The 18,061-nt window shown below is 34.6% G+C and overlaps 1 pseudogene; it reads left to right on the top strand.

The window, feature by feature from the left end:
* The first annotated feature begins 1,052 nt into the window (after positions 1-1,052).
* On the top strand, positions 1,053-14,113 carry LOC100619947 (bone morphogenetic protein 5-like; annotated as a pseudogene).
* Positions 14,114-18,061: the final 3,948 nt, after the last annotated feature.

Below are 18,061 nucleotides of genomic sequence, written 5' to 3' on the forward strand. Positions count from 1 at the left end.
GGGAGGTAAGATCAGCCAGGAGTTGCAGAGCATGAGACGTTGCAGAGTATGAGAGAGAAGGGTCCATACCTGATGTATATGAGAGGGGTGTATTATCTCCATTTTGGGAGAAATAGAATTTTCCTCTATTTGTGATTCAGGAACAGGCTCTCAAAATTCAGACTTATTTTATATGGGAACAGTATTTTTCATTAGATCATGTAAGTGTTTGAAATTTTTTGATTGAATTTTACTGTTGGCCTGCATTTCTGCTTTAATCTCTTGTATAGTAGCATTTTTTGTTTTGAGAATGGAGATCACAAAAATAAAATTTCCTAGGAGTAAAAGGAAGAGGAGGGAATTTGGAATTTTACATGCCTCTAATTGGGTAAGAATGAAGAAAGCTCTCATGCATAGTAGCATTTATACTGCTTAGCATTTTGATCAAAAAAGGGAAAAATAATGTGTATTTTTATTGATTTATTTTTAATTATTATTATAAGGGGTAGAGGTAAAAGGTGAGGGAATTTAGCTTATTTTACTTTTTATGATTTTATGGGATTTTTATTCGTAAAAGGAGGTAACATTTTAAAAAAATATTTATTTATTGTTGCCAGGTAGTGGCAGCAAACAACCACTGTAGCTAAGCAGGAAAAGGGAAAAATAAAAGAGAAGAAAAAAAGGAAGAAGAAAAGAGAGGGAATAAAGGGTAAAAAAAAAATCTGTGCTCAATATTGACCTCTAGTGGCCAAGAGGCAGCACTACAACTGGAAAGGGTTAGGGGCATGGTTAGGGGTGGTTTTCAGGGTAAGGGGTGTGGTTAGGGACTGCCAGAAACCAAAATGGAGGATTTGACTACAAAATCTGGCAGAGACCTAGAGATGGAAGTAAGGCAAATTTGGTAAAGCAAGGAGGGGTAGAAGTTAATCTGAGGTGGTTAAAAGAGGGCTAGGACCCTCCCAGCCAAGGTAAAGAGCTTAGTGAAGCCTAGGAGGCAATCAGTTGTCCAGCTGGGAAAGGAGCTTCCCTTCTTCCCTGGCTAGGGAAAGGGAAGCTTATACTCATCAGCTAGAATGGGGATCAGGGCAGCAGAAGCAGCAGAAGCAGTACCTGTTTGGGCCCAGGGTGCTGTGGCTGAGGTAGCAGTTTGAGGCAGTGGGGGAGGAGTGGGCCTGCCACTTAGCTGGGATTTGGCCAAGTTGTGGGCAGGAATGGCCAATCAGGCTGATTGGGCTGCTCTTCAGGCCATGGGCAGGGATCGGCTTCCCCACCAAGTCCCTAAATTAAGGCAGGTTGGCCAGTAAGAATGGCCGGCAGGCTGGGGTATAAAATACTCACAGCTACTGGAGGCTCAGAAGGCAGGAAAGCTAGAGGAATGAGCTGCAGCTGGGTGGCTAGAGAGGGGATTTGAAAATTCCCAGCAGAAAAGTAGCTCTTGGTTGCAAACCATTACCAGTTTTAAACCTTAGGGTTGCTCATCTGCAGCTGGGCTGCCGGCTTAAAAAAAAAATAGCTCTGAGCTATAAGTCCCTTCCTAGTTGCCAAAAATGTAAAGATTAAAATTAATATTCATTATTCCAAGTATTATTTTAATACCATTAATTAAAATCGACTTAGAGCAAAGAGAAATTTAAAAAATACTCCAGCAAGCACCCAAAATGTTCCCTCCTTCCTGCTGATACCAGCCCAAGAGACTGTGTGGGTGGAAAACAGAAACTCAAAACTCCATCTAGGTAAGGAGATGCACAAACAGGAAAAGGAAAAGGGGATTGTGGAAATTTCGTCTCTAGGGTTCAAGATTCTAAATCAGTACAGGGAGCATGGGATGAGATCCAGCTAAGCAAAATAATCATGAGAGTCCCAAAGATGAAAATGGGAAAGCTTCTAATGTTTTGTTACTGAAAAGATTGCTTGTTCTTGGCTTTTACAATATGTACTTATGATATTAAAGATGCATCCTCCCATGATAATGTTTTTTTAAAGATTTTATTGCAAATGAATGCTATTTGCTTATAAAAACCTTTTTCTAAACTTGTCAAAATGTTCCTGTCACTGAGCTAAGCTCTTTACATGTATCTCATTTAATCCTCAAAGTCTTCATATTTTCTTCACTATTTGTATTATTAATTATTCTAATTGTTTTACCTATAACTTCTTATGACTTCAATTTTAAACTTAACTTAGATTATTTAATTTCTGAAGGTATTGCTTTATTATTCTATGAATTTTATTCATATTTTTGCATAAATATCCTCTAATGATTTTAGTTTACTATTTTCTTTATCTACTTCTCTCTTCTGTGTAAAGGGAACCCCTTCCTCCCAAGGTCTTGAACTTTCTACTCATTCAACCCATCCCATTAGCATGGCTGGAATGCTCCAAACAGAGGTCACAGGTTAAGAGCCCTAGGAACATGATGAAGAACTAAGGGTTATGGGTCCAGGGGAGAGAGACTTTTATTGGTTCCTGAGATAAGATAGACCAGCTCAGAGAGACAGGAAGTGAAGTGGAGAAAAGGATAATAAAGGATGAGACCATAGAGGAGATCAAGACCTTGGCATGTTTTCTGGGATTGATTCTTCTACTCCATTCAGTGTTGTTGCCTTGGGTGGGTAGAATGGTAAGACTCTTGCTCTGAAGAGACTACCAGACTTCCAAGTGGAGACTGGAACCTTTTCAGGGAGTGAGCTGAAATTATACAGATCAGACTTTAGAGTGGTAGGCTAGGAAAAATATTTTCTACTTCCTTCTTTATTTCTTTATTATACTATATTTATTTTAAATTAAATTGTTAAAAGCTACTATCATCTTCATTACTTAAGTGTTAATTTGATAAATGGCAACAACAATGACTATTTTTACTAATATTATTTAACAAAACATTACATGTAGCATATTAATTATTACTTATTTCATTTATTTTCATTATTGCACTTCTGGTTTGGGGTAAAGAACTATACTTATAAAAGGTATTTGGTAGAGTGTTTACAATAATTATTTTTGAGCATCATTTTTAAGTACCATTTCCCTTTAAATATTGCATAGAAGGTACTTGTAAATCCATCTGAACTTGGATTTTTTTCCCATGTTAGCAAATCATTTAAAGCATGTTCATTTTTTTTTTCTGAGTTTAGATTTCTTCTCTTGTTTTCTTTATTTTGCCTTTGAGGATACTAATTTTTGTTTTTACATTCTCTTTCACAGGTCTGATACATTTCATCTTTTCTTTTATTCATTTTAATATCATTTCTCCACAAAAGATAGCATTTTCATTCTATTCTATTCTTATTTCTTTGACCTTTCAGCATATCTTAAATTTATTCCTAGTAATATTAATTATTGATAGACATAGGTGCAGTGGAAAGTATTTTAACTTTGCTTCCCCCCCTCATCATTTACCTTTTAAATTCAACCATTAACATATATCTTGAGGGCAAGGGGAAGAACCAACAAGAGAAGTGGGGGGTGGTGGTACTTGCACACCTTATCCATTCTCTATGAATATGTGTATTTGTGAAGTAAATGAAGTTTCATTCTACTTTTATTATATGTACATATATATTTTGCTTTCTACTTCAAATATCCCTGGGTAGTTTTTCTATATGGTTCTTTAATTATGATTTTTAGGTTTTTCTTTTTTATGATGTTTTCATGATTGCCCTATTATCCTGACATTATTTCTTTTCATATTATCTTCAAGTTCAGTATTCTTAGATCTCTTAGAGGTCCTTACAATCTTTTTCTGTTGTTTTGTTCCATTACTTTTCATTCTAGCTCTGCATTTATTCCTCTTTACTGTTCTGCATTTCTTTTCTGAAGAGAATCTATTGTTCTGTAGAATGTCTCAGTGGTTTGTTCTAATGAATGAGATCTTCAGTGTTGTAAAATTGTTGATGTTTTTCCTTAAGAGATTTTGATATGAATATTTTCACTTAATTCCTCTATTATTCTTCTATACCATTGTGGAGGTTTACAGAGTTGCTTGATTGGAATTTCAGGTGGCTTTGCTGAATTTCTTGTCCAACCTCCATTGTCCTTGGGGTATTCTGATTCATATTCCATTGTTGTGATACATTTGACCAACTTCTTTCTTTCAGTTTTTATTCATTTCTCCTCCACAGTCAGCTTTTGTTTGTCTATAAATTACTGTAATTTTTTTTGTAGAAACTGTACATAATATCACAGATACTTTCAATTCCAAAAGACTATCACTGTTGTACTTTTTCTTACAGTCTTTGAGACCACTACAATCAGAGAGGATTAATTGGTAGGGATATCACCACATGAAAACTGAGAGGCTGCAAAAGCTGGGCCAGTGACTGTTTTTTTTTTTTCCAGTTCATTTTTCTGTGCCTATCCTCCTCCCCTCAGAGTCTTATTTTCCTCATTCTCCATGATTATAAAAGGTCATGAAGATGGTGAGGTAAGGTACTCCAAGACACTTTTGATGTTGTTCAGTAATTTTCAGACCTATCCAACTTTTCTCGGGTATTATTTGGGGTTTTCTTAGCAAAGGTATCAAGTTATTTTTCAGAGTAGGAAACTGAGGCAAACAGGGTTAAATGACTCACCCATACTTACACAACCAGAAGACAGAAAAAGTTCATAACAATAAAGCATAAAAATATACTATATCACCATTTATTGCTTTGTTCCACATTAATCAATAGTAGTTTCAGTTAGAATCTATTCAGCAGTAATTTTCACTGCCTATAGCTTCTGAAGGTTTAATTCAACTCCTAAGACTATTTCTTCTACATAGCATTGCAGGTGTTCCTATTCTTTTTAAGCTTAAAACCTAGTTATATTTTTCCAGCCATTTTAGAAAACGCAGAAAAGTTTTCTTTCGACAGGAAAAAGAGGCTTCTCATATTTCTACTGTCTTCATTCAGGATCTTAAATATTTAAGTCTTTCATCTTTCTATCAGATGCATTTCAGCCTCAGATGCTAAGCCCTTTAGAAAAGCAGGATTCTTACAGCTATTGCCTCAGTCTAAGTAATTTATTTAAATTTCTTTCCTTGGTCTGGGGGGCTTAAAATTCACTGTTAAAGTTGTGACTCCATACTTTGGGTAAACATCCAATCTACCTCCAAATTTTCAATCTCTGCAGGCAAGACTACAAACCTAGCAGTAGTTCTTTGCATAATAACTATAAAATATTTCTGTAGCTTGGAATTCCCCAGTTTTTTTACTCTCTTACCTCATGTAAGTATGGAGAGGTTGTAAAGGCTCAAGATACAAAGTCAACATCTCCTCAACCTGCTTTAGCCACATTTTTGGCCCTTTTGTATGCCAATAAAGCTATCCACAGTGCCTTTGAGGAACTTCATCTTATGCATAGCCTTATAAGAAAAAATTATAGTAGAAAAAAAATTCAGCTTGAAAAAAATTCTCCATGAAATACAATAATTGTATATCAAATGACTTGTTAAATTGAACTTGATTTGTATTTAAAGGAGAATATAATGTCTTTTATAATTAAAAACAAATGTCACCTGTTTTGACCCAGAAGCAACAGATGTTTCCATTACTGTGGTGTTAAGTTGTATAGATGGTTCTTCAGAGAACATTAAGCAATTCAATGAAGTTCTTGAAGAGATCTTATAGTTCTTTTGACATTTGTGTGGACTTGTTTGTGATTCCCGTTTTAGGTGTGACCTTTTCTTTAGAGGTGGCTTTCTTCTTAAACCAGACCCTAGGAAATATGGTGGATCCCCTTAGTGCCAGGTCTATTTACTTCTCCAATCACTGTTGATTCGTTTACATAGAAGAGAAATTTGCCAAATATTTAGCCTTATGATTCCCCTACATTTAAAAAAATACTGAAGACCTCAAAGAGCTTTTGTTTTTGTAGGGTGTATGTATCAATTTCACCAAATTACAAGTTAAAATACACTTAGTATTATGAAAATAGCTTTGACCTTGTAGGTCCCTTAAAAGAATTTCAGAGCCCTCCAGGGCTTCACAGTTCACAGTTTGAGAACTACTGTATGAGAAGCTTGGTAAAAGTATTTTATTTGCCCTGGGAGATAGGAAAAAAATGAATCAATAAATCTCTTTCGTAGCTCTGAGCCCCTAGCCAGAGATGACACTAAAATACCACAGGATTAAATCTATCTCTGTCATGACCTAGATGATCTCAAATTGTCCCATCCATACTGTATTTAAGCAATAATGTAGTTTAGCAATATGGGTCTTTCAGATTTTATTAGTTTAAGAAATAAAACAAACTCTTAAAAAGTATAAACAAACTATTAAGAAGCAAAGATAAGCCTTCTTTGTGTCCCTGGGGAAAATATCAGGCTCAGAAACTCAGATTACTATAAAAGGTAGTAAAAAATGGGAAAAATAAAATAAAATAAATCTCTGGACTTCCCACAGACCAAGTGAATTTCATTAGCTAGTGCTGTCTTCTATTTTGTTCCTCTATGACCTTAGTGTTATGGGCATGGAAGGATACCCTTTTGGGTTCGGGAAGGATACCTTTTGCAAGCATGCAATGACTCCAAACTTAGTTTAAAAACAAAAAGAGATTTATTAATTTAGAAAGTAATGTTGAGAGTGGCCAGGAGGATAGCAAGGTAGAACAGCAAGGTGAGGGGCACTTCCTTGGGAGGACAGCATGAAAGGAAAGGCTGTTCCTCCATGGGGACAGCATGGATGGAGAGGCTGTCCTCCAGATGAAATCAATTCTGGGGTTTATATACTCTTTCCATGCTAGGTTGTGGTGTGGACAAGACCAGAGTGAGTGTTAGTCCCTCAGGCATTTGGTGGGGTGGGGTGGTCATCTGACTGGGGTCTGCCTGGAGGCATAAAGATTCATTTCCTTGTCCACCTTAAATCTAGAGGACAAAAGAGGGTAAACATCTCAGGACCCTGGATGGGGTCATTGGGTGTTTCTAGGTTAAGAGTCACAAGGATGCAAGGGCAAAGGAGTTTTCCCTGATAATAGTTCACCTGGGTTTCTGGGGTACAGTGCCCATGTCAGTAGCACATCTAGAAGTAACTCTTTTAGGTTTCATACATCTCACATCATTCATAATTTCTGGGCTTCTATTCTTCCTACAATCCTTTACAGTGAGATTGACTGTTTTTTTTTTTTTCTATTATACTAGGTCCAGGTAGAACTTCCCAATAGATTAAAAAAATATTTGCTGCAGGACTTTTCCCCCTCTGAAACCAACCCCTATTCTTCTTCAGTATCCTGATCTCCTTGGAGATGCGTGGAGTAGAGTACGTATTACCTAGACAGCATTCCACTTCTACTCTCTTGATTAAATGTAAAAATTATGATGATATAAACCTGAATTTTGATGTCCAGGAAGCATTCTTCCCTGGCTTATTTTAAAGTAATGGTTTAAAAATCATCAACTTGTATTTCCAGTTCAAGAATCAGAGTTGTAAACAATATAATTCTTTAAAGGATGACAAAAGGTCTTATCCCAAGAGTATAGTGGATTATCTTGATGGAGAATGTTAAATGTTAAAAAAGTCTCATTTTTATAGAGAGATGATACTGGATGAAAGAGAGAATTTATCTATTATCATTTATATAACATTATAACAATGCATGGTGTTTTTAAAAAGGTAAAATGTTTGAAACAAATAATAAATAACAGCATCCTTGCTCTGAATGATTTTTATTTTAAAGATATAAATAAGTACAGCAGAACAAGAAAATAGCATATCAAAATTAATTACTCAAGGGACTGAATGCAGAAAGATGTACCTTATTCATGAAAATTATAGATCTTAAAGTAGCCTATTTTCTTTGTTTCTTTTTTCCCTGTGTTTTAAAGAATTATGTAAGAAAAAGAGTGACAGGAACATTTCTACCTGAAAAGAGATGGAAAAGCTGATGGACAAGAAATGCTACTGTTAAAAGGGGGATCATTGAAAACATTTGTAGAACAGTCAAACATACTCATATCAAATCACAGGATCAGAAAGATATTGATCAATGAAAAATCAGAGAAAAGTAATTATTGTATAAAATGTGGATAATGGTAAGACATGAATGGACTGTTCTTTGGAACATATTCTCTACTTACACAGAGTAAATTCCTTCCTTCCTGATATGAATGATGTCCTTCTAAATTATATAAAAACAATTTTCTTGAAACAGCATCGTGTTCCTTGGGAACATGTATTTTCCTTAATGTGTTGCTTGTGAATATTATGATTATCATTAGTACTTGATTTTGAAATATGAAAAATTAGAAATCACATATATTGACATATTTTCCTCAGGTAATTACAATAATATACAATGCTAGCATTTCATTACTATGCCCTCTGTAGAATAATTTCATAAACTTTTGGATGTGTATACAACATTTCATTGAAAAAATTGAGTAGAAATTCAGGTGAGATGTTCAGTGTGGATTGAGTCATTGAACCAGAATGAATGAATCTATTCATTCCTAAAACACAAGGCACAACACTTTGCTATGAGATATATAAAGAAGTTCCCCTATTCAAGGACGTATTTAATTTTGTAGTAGTTTCTATGGTTACAATAGAAATATGGTATTTCTGGGCAATAATTCATTCTTAATTTAAATTTGCTTATAGGCACTGATACTTGATCAGAAGGATGATCTAATCAGTGCAGTGATTAACTTGATTTAAGTACTTAAAACCACTGACATATATATGTTGGCTACTTAGCAATGATAAATAAAATTTGGAATTGATCAATTTAACTACAGATAATTTAAATGGGCTATGACAAAATGAACATATAAATACAAAATGTTATATATATATATTGTTAAATATAGTATTTTTTTTTTTGTTTTTCAGTCATTTTAGTCATATTTGACCCTTTGTGATGCCACTTAGGATTTCCTTATTAAAGATTTTAAAGAGGTCTGTTCATTTCTTCTCTAGCTCATTTTACAAATGAGGAAACAGGAAAATAGGGTTAAATGACTTGCCCAAAGTCATATTGTAAATCTTAAAATGTCTTAGACTTATGAATGTTGGAAATTTCCCCATTGGGAAATTTCATACTTGAAAAATTTCCTATTGATAGTAAGAACTCTATTGGAATGTGAAACTCCTTGGCATGGGAGGATCCTTCTCCTCCCTACTTAAGACTACTTTAGGACAGAAACCTTTTGCTAAACAATGGAAAGGGCTTTTTTAACCTATGCTTAAGTATAGAACAGGAAGTTCTTTGAGTCATGATTGATTTTAGAATTGAATGTGAATTGAATTAATGAATAAAAGATAAAAGAAGATAATTTAGCAATTCATCCTATCAAAATGTATTATAAAATAGCAATCATTAAAACAGTCTAGTACTGATTAAGAAATAGAGTAGTGGATTGAAGGAATAAATTAGATACTCAATGGGCAATAGTAAATGACCATAATAATCTACTGTTGGACAAACCCAACATTCCAAATTTTTGGTAGAAGGATTCAATATTTGACAAAAACTGTTGTAAAACTGGAAAACAGCATGGCAGAAACTAGACATAGACCAACACCTCAGATCATATACTAAAGTAAAGTCAAAATGGATACATGGTTTAGAAATAAAGGGTGAAACAATAAACAAATTAGAGGGCATTGAATAATTTGCCTGACATATCTATATGGCTAAGGGGAAACTATGTTCAAACAAGACTTAGAGAACCTTATGTGATACAAATTTTTACTTCATTAAATTAAAAATGCTTTGCAAAAACAAATTTAATACCACTAAGATTAGAAGAGAAATAACAAGTTGGGGAAAAATTATAATAAGAGAAAAGAGTCAAATACATAAGATTACAAAAATTGCCAATTGATAGTGGTCAAAGGATACGAACAGTTAATTCTCAGATGAAGAAATTAAAACTATCTTTAGTCATATGAAGAAATTTTTCAAGTCACCATTGATTAGTAATTTAAACAACTCTGAGGTACTACCTTAAACCTATCAGAATGGCTACTATGACAAAAAGTGAAAATGATACATTCTACAGGGAATTTTCAGGGGGAAATGCACAATAATATACTATTGGCGAAGCTGATACAGCCATTCCAGAGAGCATTTTTGGAACTATGACAAAAAGGGTCATAAAACTATGCATAGTCTTTGATTCATCAATATTAGGTCTATATCTCAAAGAGATCAAAGAAAGGGGAAAAGGGTCTCTTTGTTCTAAAATATTTCAACAGCTCCTTTTGTAGTGACAAAGAAGTGGAAATTAAAGAGATAAACATCCTTTGGGGAAAAGCTAAATGAGTTTTGGTATATGAATGTAATGGAATACTATTGTACACAATAAATGACAAATAAAATGATCACAAAAAGAACACCAACCTGGAAATACTTAGAAGTGATGCAAAGCAAAGTGAGCAGAACCAGGAGAACATTGTATATAGGAATAGCAGTAAAGTTAGATGATTAACTTTGAAAAAAATATGATGCATTTTTCATAGTTAAGACTGAAACCTCACTTGTAGTTGAAGGCCAGGGATGGTATGGGATAAAAATAACTCCTCTAGAATTAGAAGACTAGAATTGAAATGGAATTTCATATGATTTCTACCTTTATTAACTTAGGCAAGTAACTTTATATCTTTATGTCATAATTAATTCATGAATAAAATGGGGAAATTAGACTTGATGGCCTCTGAGTTCACTTTCATCTAGAATTCTATTATGCAATGATTCTTCAAATAATATATAAAATAAAACCCAAAGTTCTATCAATTCTACTCCCTGAATTTTTTAAATATGTATCTTCTTTTCGTTGTGAGGAATGACTGAGAGTATAAAGAAGGATTTAGACCATACCATTAAGGACACAGGCATAGATGATGTTCTTTCATAGGGTCATCACCAACATATGTTTAAGTGGTATCTATGGAAAAACTATTGACAATGTTTGGCATGGAATAGCATACCAAAATTCAAATCTGTTTCCCTGTACCATCTCTCAATTCAATTAAAGAAGCATTTATTAAGTATCCATTTTTGTAGCAGTCCACCCCTAGCTATGGGCAAGGAAAACAGTATGTACAGAGTGGCTTAGAAGAGAGCATGCTCAGTCTTGTGCATGGCTAGGAAAGCCTCTGACCCTTGACCCCAGCTTCCCCTAGGTTAAGCAGGAAAACAGGTTTCTTTGTGCTCACCTGGCTTAGAGAAACCACACCTATACCTTGTCGTTAACCAATGATAATCATCCCTATATATCGTGTATATTTGCATATCAAAGGCATTAAAAGCAGCCACAGCAATCTCCGCCCTCTTGGATCACAGCTCTTACTGATGCTTGTCCTTGCTGGAGCTTGGCCTCGGGCCAAGCTCCATCTTTAATTCCTCTCCTTCTCTATCTCTCTTACCTGGGACCTGGCCTTCGGCCAGGCACTTTCTTTTCTCTATCATATCTCCGACCTGTGTGGTACTGAGTCTGGATCTTTGGATGGAATAAGCCTTCTGAGTAGTCCACTGATCGGAGTTTTGCTGTGGCTCCATTAATATTAATAAGGCCTGGTTTCTGACTCATTTCTGCCACCTCATATCTCTAACTTGGCTCCACCACGCCCCTCGCGGTATCCAAAATTCTATCCTTTCTCTATCTTTCTACCTTGTGGCTTCTCGCGGGTTCGGGAAGCCTGAATTTTAAAATCATATCTTGTTCTGAGCCTCTTGACTACCCTCCCTCTTTAGTCAGGACACTATGTTTTAACAGAAAATGAGATTACAAAGAGGAATCCGGAAGTCATGTACAAATTGTTCCAAAGATCAAAGAAGCTTCATTTATAAATTATATTCTATTTTAACTAAAATTCATAACCTGTCAATATGGACCAAATCAAGGGAAACTCTAGATGCTGCTTTTCAAGGTTCCTGGCCTATGATATATAAATTCTAGACAAAATTCATACCTTCACAACTCCAAACCAGTAGAACATTAAAAAGGTGCTGATAACTTTGTGATAACTGAAGTTTTACCAATAACTTCAAGATGATTTGGGTATATTAGTGAATTAATCCCAAAGTGGCATAAACAGAAAAGAAATTAGTTTGTTTCTCTCCTCATTAAAGAATTATAAAAATGAGACCTCAAGCCACTTCCCCCAAGTATACTTCCATCTTCATTGGGTCCATGCTGTCAAGTACTTGTGCAACTCTAATCCATGATGACATAAATTATATTCTCTGCCTTTCCCCATCCTCACTGTCTTTTCTATGCTTCCTATATTCCTACACTATCCCACTTCTGAAGGACAAATACTGTTTTTGATTTTGTATTTTTATTCCTAAAACTGTAAAGGTTAAAATTATGGTTGAGACTGAATGTAATAATTATTTTGGTCGCCAAGGATTTTATTTATAAAATCCTAATGAAACACCCAAGTCAGCTGGAAATTTTATGGTGATTTAATTGATATAGTGGAGGAGATTAAGAAGAAGGAAGAAGGAAGGGGCTAGTACCAGGCAGGAAGTTTAGGAGATCTAGAAAGTAACGTTTTGAGTGTGAAGGAAGAAAGAATCAACCTGACCTCCAAAGGGGCTCAGCTAAAATGCCCAAACCTGAATCAGCTCAAGGGCAAAACTCACTGCCAAACCCAGACAAATAACTGCCACCACTCCAAGATTGTCAGAATGCCTAGCATGTTGCCAGCCAGAGTCACTTCTCCACGGAAAGAGGAAGAGAGAGGAAGTGACGTGCCTTATGTAGATGGTTTTACGTCACTTTCCTGCATCTCATCTGTACCAATGTTACCTTACCTTGATTTAGGACAGCCTAGTCTGCACATGTCTGTTGAAGGGCATTTCCTCAGATAATTAAATCTTGAGTTTGGTGAAGACCTTCCTAATCTTGTTAAACTAAGGAGGGTGGAGAAATTCAGGGTTCCCAAGTCTTGATTCTGTTACTCCAAGTATCTCTATTGTTATTGATCAGGAAATAGCTAAATCAGATCTTCTAAAGTACAGTCTTATTAGGATGGGATAGTTTTAAAATTCACAGCACTTAACATGTTGCTTGTTACATTGTGAACACTGGTAAATATATTTTCATTATTCATTTGGTTTGCTTTATAACAAGTAGTGGCTAATGGCAGCATTTTCTCTGGAAAGTTAGTCATTGAGGTGACAGATAGATTGATGATCTTATCTGGAATTATGTATTAGAAGAAGTTGAAAAGGAAGTATAAGACAATAGGAGGAAAATATAAAAAGAATATCAATGAAGAAATTAAAGGAAATTTATAGAAAATGTAGATTATAAGGAAGTTCAGAGGTCAACATAGAGCAAATGAGAGTTTTCAAACTAATTAGACTGTATTTATATATACACATATCTTACATCTTATAACATGTAAAATATGTAGAATGTATCATATACATAAATCTTATGTAGTTCTAAAAGTGTTTTTTTAAGATCCTTTGTATGGCACCTTAGAGGGAGGCTTTTTCTCACCAGCGAAGGCACTACAAAGAGTTTCGGTTTGATCTTACACAAATTCCTCATGGGGAAGCAGTGACAGCTGCTGAATTCCAAATATACAAAGACAGCAGCAGTAATAGATTTGAAAATGAGACTATTAAGATTAGCATATATCAGATTATCAAGGAATATGCAAACAGGGCATAGTATTAATTGTAAATCGGCTGGCCTTACAGGAAGACATGGGCCTCAGTCCAAGCAGCCTTTCATGGTTGCCTTCTTCAAGGCAAGTTAAGTTCTTCTCTGCTCTGTGTGAGCAGCAAACAAAAGGAAAAATCAGAATTGGAATAAATCAAATGATCACCAGAATTCATTATGAATGTCCAGTGTCAGAGATTACAATACAAGTGAACAAAAACAAGCTTGTAAGAAGCATGAACTCTATGTAAGCTTTTAGGATTTGGGATGGCAGGATTGGATTATTGCTCCAGAGGGCTACGCTGCTTTCTATTGCGATGGAGAATGCTCTTTTCCACTGAATGCCCATATGAATGCTACCAATTATGCCATAGTTCAAACTCTGGTTCATCTGATGTTTCCTGACCATATACCTAAGCCTTGTTGTGCACCAACTAAGCTGAATGCGATTTCTGTGCTGTAGTTTGATGACAGTTCTAATGTCATTCTGAAAAAAAATACTGAAATATGGTTGTACGCTCATGTGGTTTTCACTGAAATTAAGTGATAATATAGTAGCAACAACATTCAATTTTAAACTAAGGTTTATCAAACTGCAATTAAATATATGTGTTTAGAGAAGGTTTCCTCTAAAACCATTCCAATTCATCCTATGTATAGTATTATGTAAATAGAACCATTTTATTTATTTACAGGAATGTAGTCTCTTTAATGGGTGGATTATCAGTACAATCTATTTTCTAGATCATCACAGTATATGATAGACCTGAGTTTTATAGAGTTATGTGGAGAGACATAAACCCATTCTATTTCAACATTTTAAAATATCTACACAGTTTTCCTGAAACTAGAACTCCTGTGACTGTTTTATATTGTTGAAAGAAATTGAATACATTTGGAAACATTGTGCCAATAAAAACCATGGTAGGATATTTATTTAGAGAAGAAACTAAAGAAAAATAATAATAACAACCCAAGTAAAAGTGCTTTGGATCAACTTGATTTGTCTTTGAGAGGTCCTGCTCCATTCGATAAAGTTAAATGTTTAACCAATGTTGAGTAAATAAATGGTAGGTAGACCATAGAAACTGAAAGATTGCACATAATTGTTATAATTGTTTGCTTTAACAGAATCAGTGTAACTCTAGGAGCATGTTACTTCTTGGATATTGGAGTGTAGGTTTTGCAAAGAGCTCAAAGCTTCAGGAATTATGTGGAGACAGGCTCGAGCCTGTGCCCATAACTTTCCAAGTTAACACTAAAAAATTGTAGTACAACTGTCTTACCTCAAATAAATCATGCTTGTCTATTATCTCAAACACTACCGGCACAGATTTTTTTCATGTTTAATAACTTAGTCCAAAATAAAGAAACGCATATATGAGCCACCCTGCCCCTTAGACAAGAGTTACTGTATGTGTCCAGGAGCAGAAGGACTTCAATAGAACCATTTTCTTGAGCTCCTTGTTACAGATAACTGGACTTTGGTGACTGATATGATGCTAGGAGTCTTAGTTGGGAGAAAGTACTGAAAACCAACTGAATAAAATTGTCCCAAACCAAACTCCCTAAAATTACTTTGACACACAAATTAATACATTTAAACAAAATGTTCTTAGAGAATTTGCCATTTAAAAAGAAGAGCTGAAACCCATTTTTTATATCTTTGAGAATGTACTCATTCAAATTCATGTTGTTTTTTTAATGGATGTTTCATAAAACTTCTTTCCAGTACAGCCAATTCCAAAAGGAAAGGTTCAGTTGTGTGTATGCGTGCATGTGTGTTCTTCCCTCTGAAATTAATTTATTTTCTCTCATTGTTGGCATGTCTTCTGAAACAATTCTAAGATATATACTTAACTTTTTGAAGAAAGAACTATTGTTTTCTAGGACAATTCTCTTTGTGGACTTACCTTCACATTTATAAGTAGTGACTTCATTACCTTCCATAATTATGACTATTTGCAGTTCATGTGAAAATGAATGAAGCCCAGTACTACTTGTTAGTTTCTCATTTGGGGTCACTTGGTTAAAAAAATGTCAGGAATAACTTCAAAAGAGTTATGAGTTTGTGATTCAGGCATATGGCTATGCTATTTTAAACACAATTTATCCTAGAGAAAATTTGATGATTAACTGTATTTTGGGGTTCATTAAGTAACATATTTTTGAATAATGGTGTACCATTGTGAGATTTTTTAAAAAAATTGAAGTTTATAATATTATTCTTTAAAATGTGCTGTTTAAAATATATTCCTATATTTTAGAATATAATAAACCTATTATGCTAAAAATAAAAAAAATATTTTAAATAATATGATTCATATACTATTTGTGCATTAATATATAATACAAAATGTTCAAATTAGTTAATATTTCTCAAATTCTTAATGACAAAAATTAAATCTTTAAAATAGATATTATATCTGTCAGTAGAATGTAAGCTCCTTAAAGTCATGGACTTTTCTTCAGTTTTGTCTTTGTATTGAAGGCACTGATTACACTGTTCTTTTAATATGGTGGAATCTATAGCAAAGGAAAATAAAACTTTTGCAAGGAATGATTGACATGGCATGAGACTCAGAATTCTCCCAAGGCTGTCAGGATTCCAAACTGTTGAAGAGACAGTTCCCCAACTGGCACACTAGACCTCAGGGTGAAGCCTGAAAGTTGAAGATCTGATCTCTCCTGGACTCCCCTGGACAGCTAGCTAACAGCCTCTTTTAATTCCACCATACAAGGTTGAGAGGACGTATCCATGCACTGGTAGACAGAGTAAAACTTGGAGAAACACTCTTTTCCCTGGGACAATTGAGGACTCAGCTGGATCCCTGTAACTGAACCACCAAGGACTCTGTGTCTGTGAGAAGTCTGGTTCCCTGTTGAACTTACCCTTCGGAAACTTAGGTATTTGGATTCGAGTATTTAGATAGTGGGTTTAATAGCTGGGTTAATTGTCAGATGCTAACATTTCCCCCTCATTCCCAAAACTTTACCCTTATCTGTTAATAGATTCTATATTTATATGTTTACCCCTCTGTATTACTCTCCTTCCCCCATTCAAATTATATTTACTTATAACAATAAGCAACAAATATTTAATGATCTCTCAAATTTTTATTACATGTATATTCTATCCCAGATATTGGGAGATACAAAGACAAAAATTTCAATTGACTACCTTCAAGAAGGTTATATTCCATCATGGGAGACACAATGGATATATAGTAAATGTCTCTATTCCCAATATCTTCTTAAGTACTTTGTGAGATAATAGGGAGAGCTTAGTATTTATAAATAAAAATACATACATTTTACATGGTAGCATTTCTTTAAGTGGCTTATCCTACACAAAGGAACTAGCATTACTCTACCTGGCTATATAAAAATAAACAAAATAAACACAAGGCAATTTTTTTGGCAGAGGGGTGGTTGGAAGGAACTAAAAACGGAATACTTCAATTTGAGCAGGACTTTGGTTTCCTAACTACATGCAAAATGCTCTTTTCATTATACAACAGAGCTTTGCATTATCAACTTTGTAATATGGTAGATGGAGTGATAGACCTGCAGTCTGGCACTGAGTTAAATTTCTAACATAAACATTTGTAGCTATGTGACTGTGGATAAATCAATTAATCTTGGTGGACTTAATTTTCCTCATTTTTAAAAAGTGGAATTGTTTTACCTCTTGACTTTTAAAGTTTCTTCATGTTTAAAATCAATGATCTTAAGAGCCTAATAATAGTCATTTGAGTAAACAAAACATCAAGAAAAATTTTATCATCCAAGAGTGCTAGAGCTGGCTTTGGCTTCTTCTGACCTATATCCCTGAGTCTCAGGAGAGTTGTAAGAGCTCCAGAATTTTCAAAACTCTCCATTGGGTATTGCAATTTTTAAGCCAATAAGGAGAATAACACAGAGTCCATTGTTTTGAGGACCCCTTCTTACCAAAAGAGAAAAAATTTTACTTTAAATACAAGGCAAACATAATTATATATGACAAAAAACATATCACTTGAATGCACAGAAACTGAATTGGATGGTTATTGCTTTGTTAGAGGAAAACATTTTTCTAGCTTTTTATTACCCATATGTATTCCACAGTCCCTTGTGATCAACAAAATCATCTTGAAGCTCTGGCATTGCTTGGCTACAGATGAAAAATTAAGTGGCATCTTTACATTCCTATACCTTATCTCATTTAAGATAGAAATTTGTTTGCACTTGTATTCTAGTCCATCTAATCAGACAGCATTTCTTGTCACATTCAACATCTGACCAGCTCCTTTATGCCAACTGATCACAGTGTGAGGATATGTCTGAAGGTAATTATTTCTATCACCCACGTAAGGTCAAAAGATATGAGTTTCCTCACATACATTCCTTTTGTGGGAATTTCATTTTTCATTTTCAGTGCCTGCATGTCTTGGCCTATGTGGAAGAAACAAAGATGCTAAAAGACAAATGTCCAAAAAAATGGAA

Source organism: Monodelphis domestica, chromosome 7 (assembly GCF_027887165.1).
Source record: "Monodelphis domestica isolate mMonDom1 chromosome 7, mMonDom1.pri, whole genome shotgun sequence".
In the NCBI taxonomy this organism is placed as follows: Eukaryota; Metazoa; Chordata; class Mammalia; order Didelphimorphia; family Didelphidae; genus Monodelphis; species Monodelphis domestica.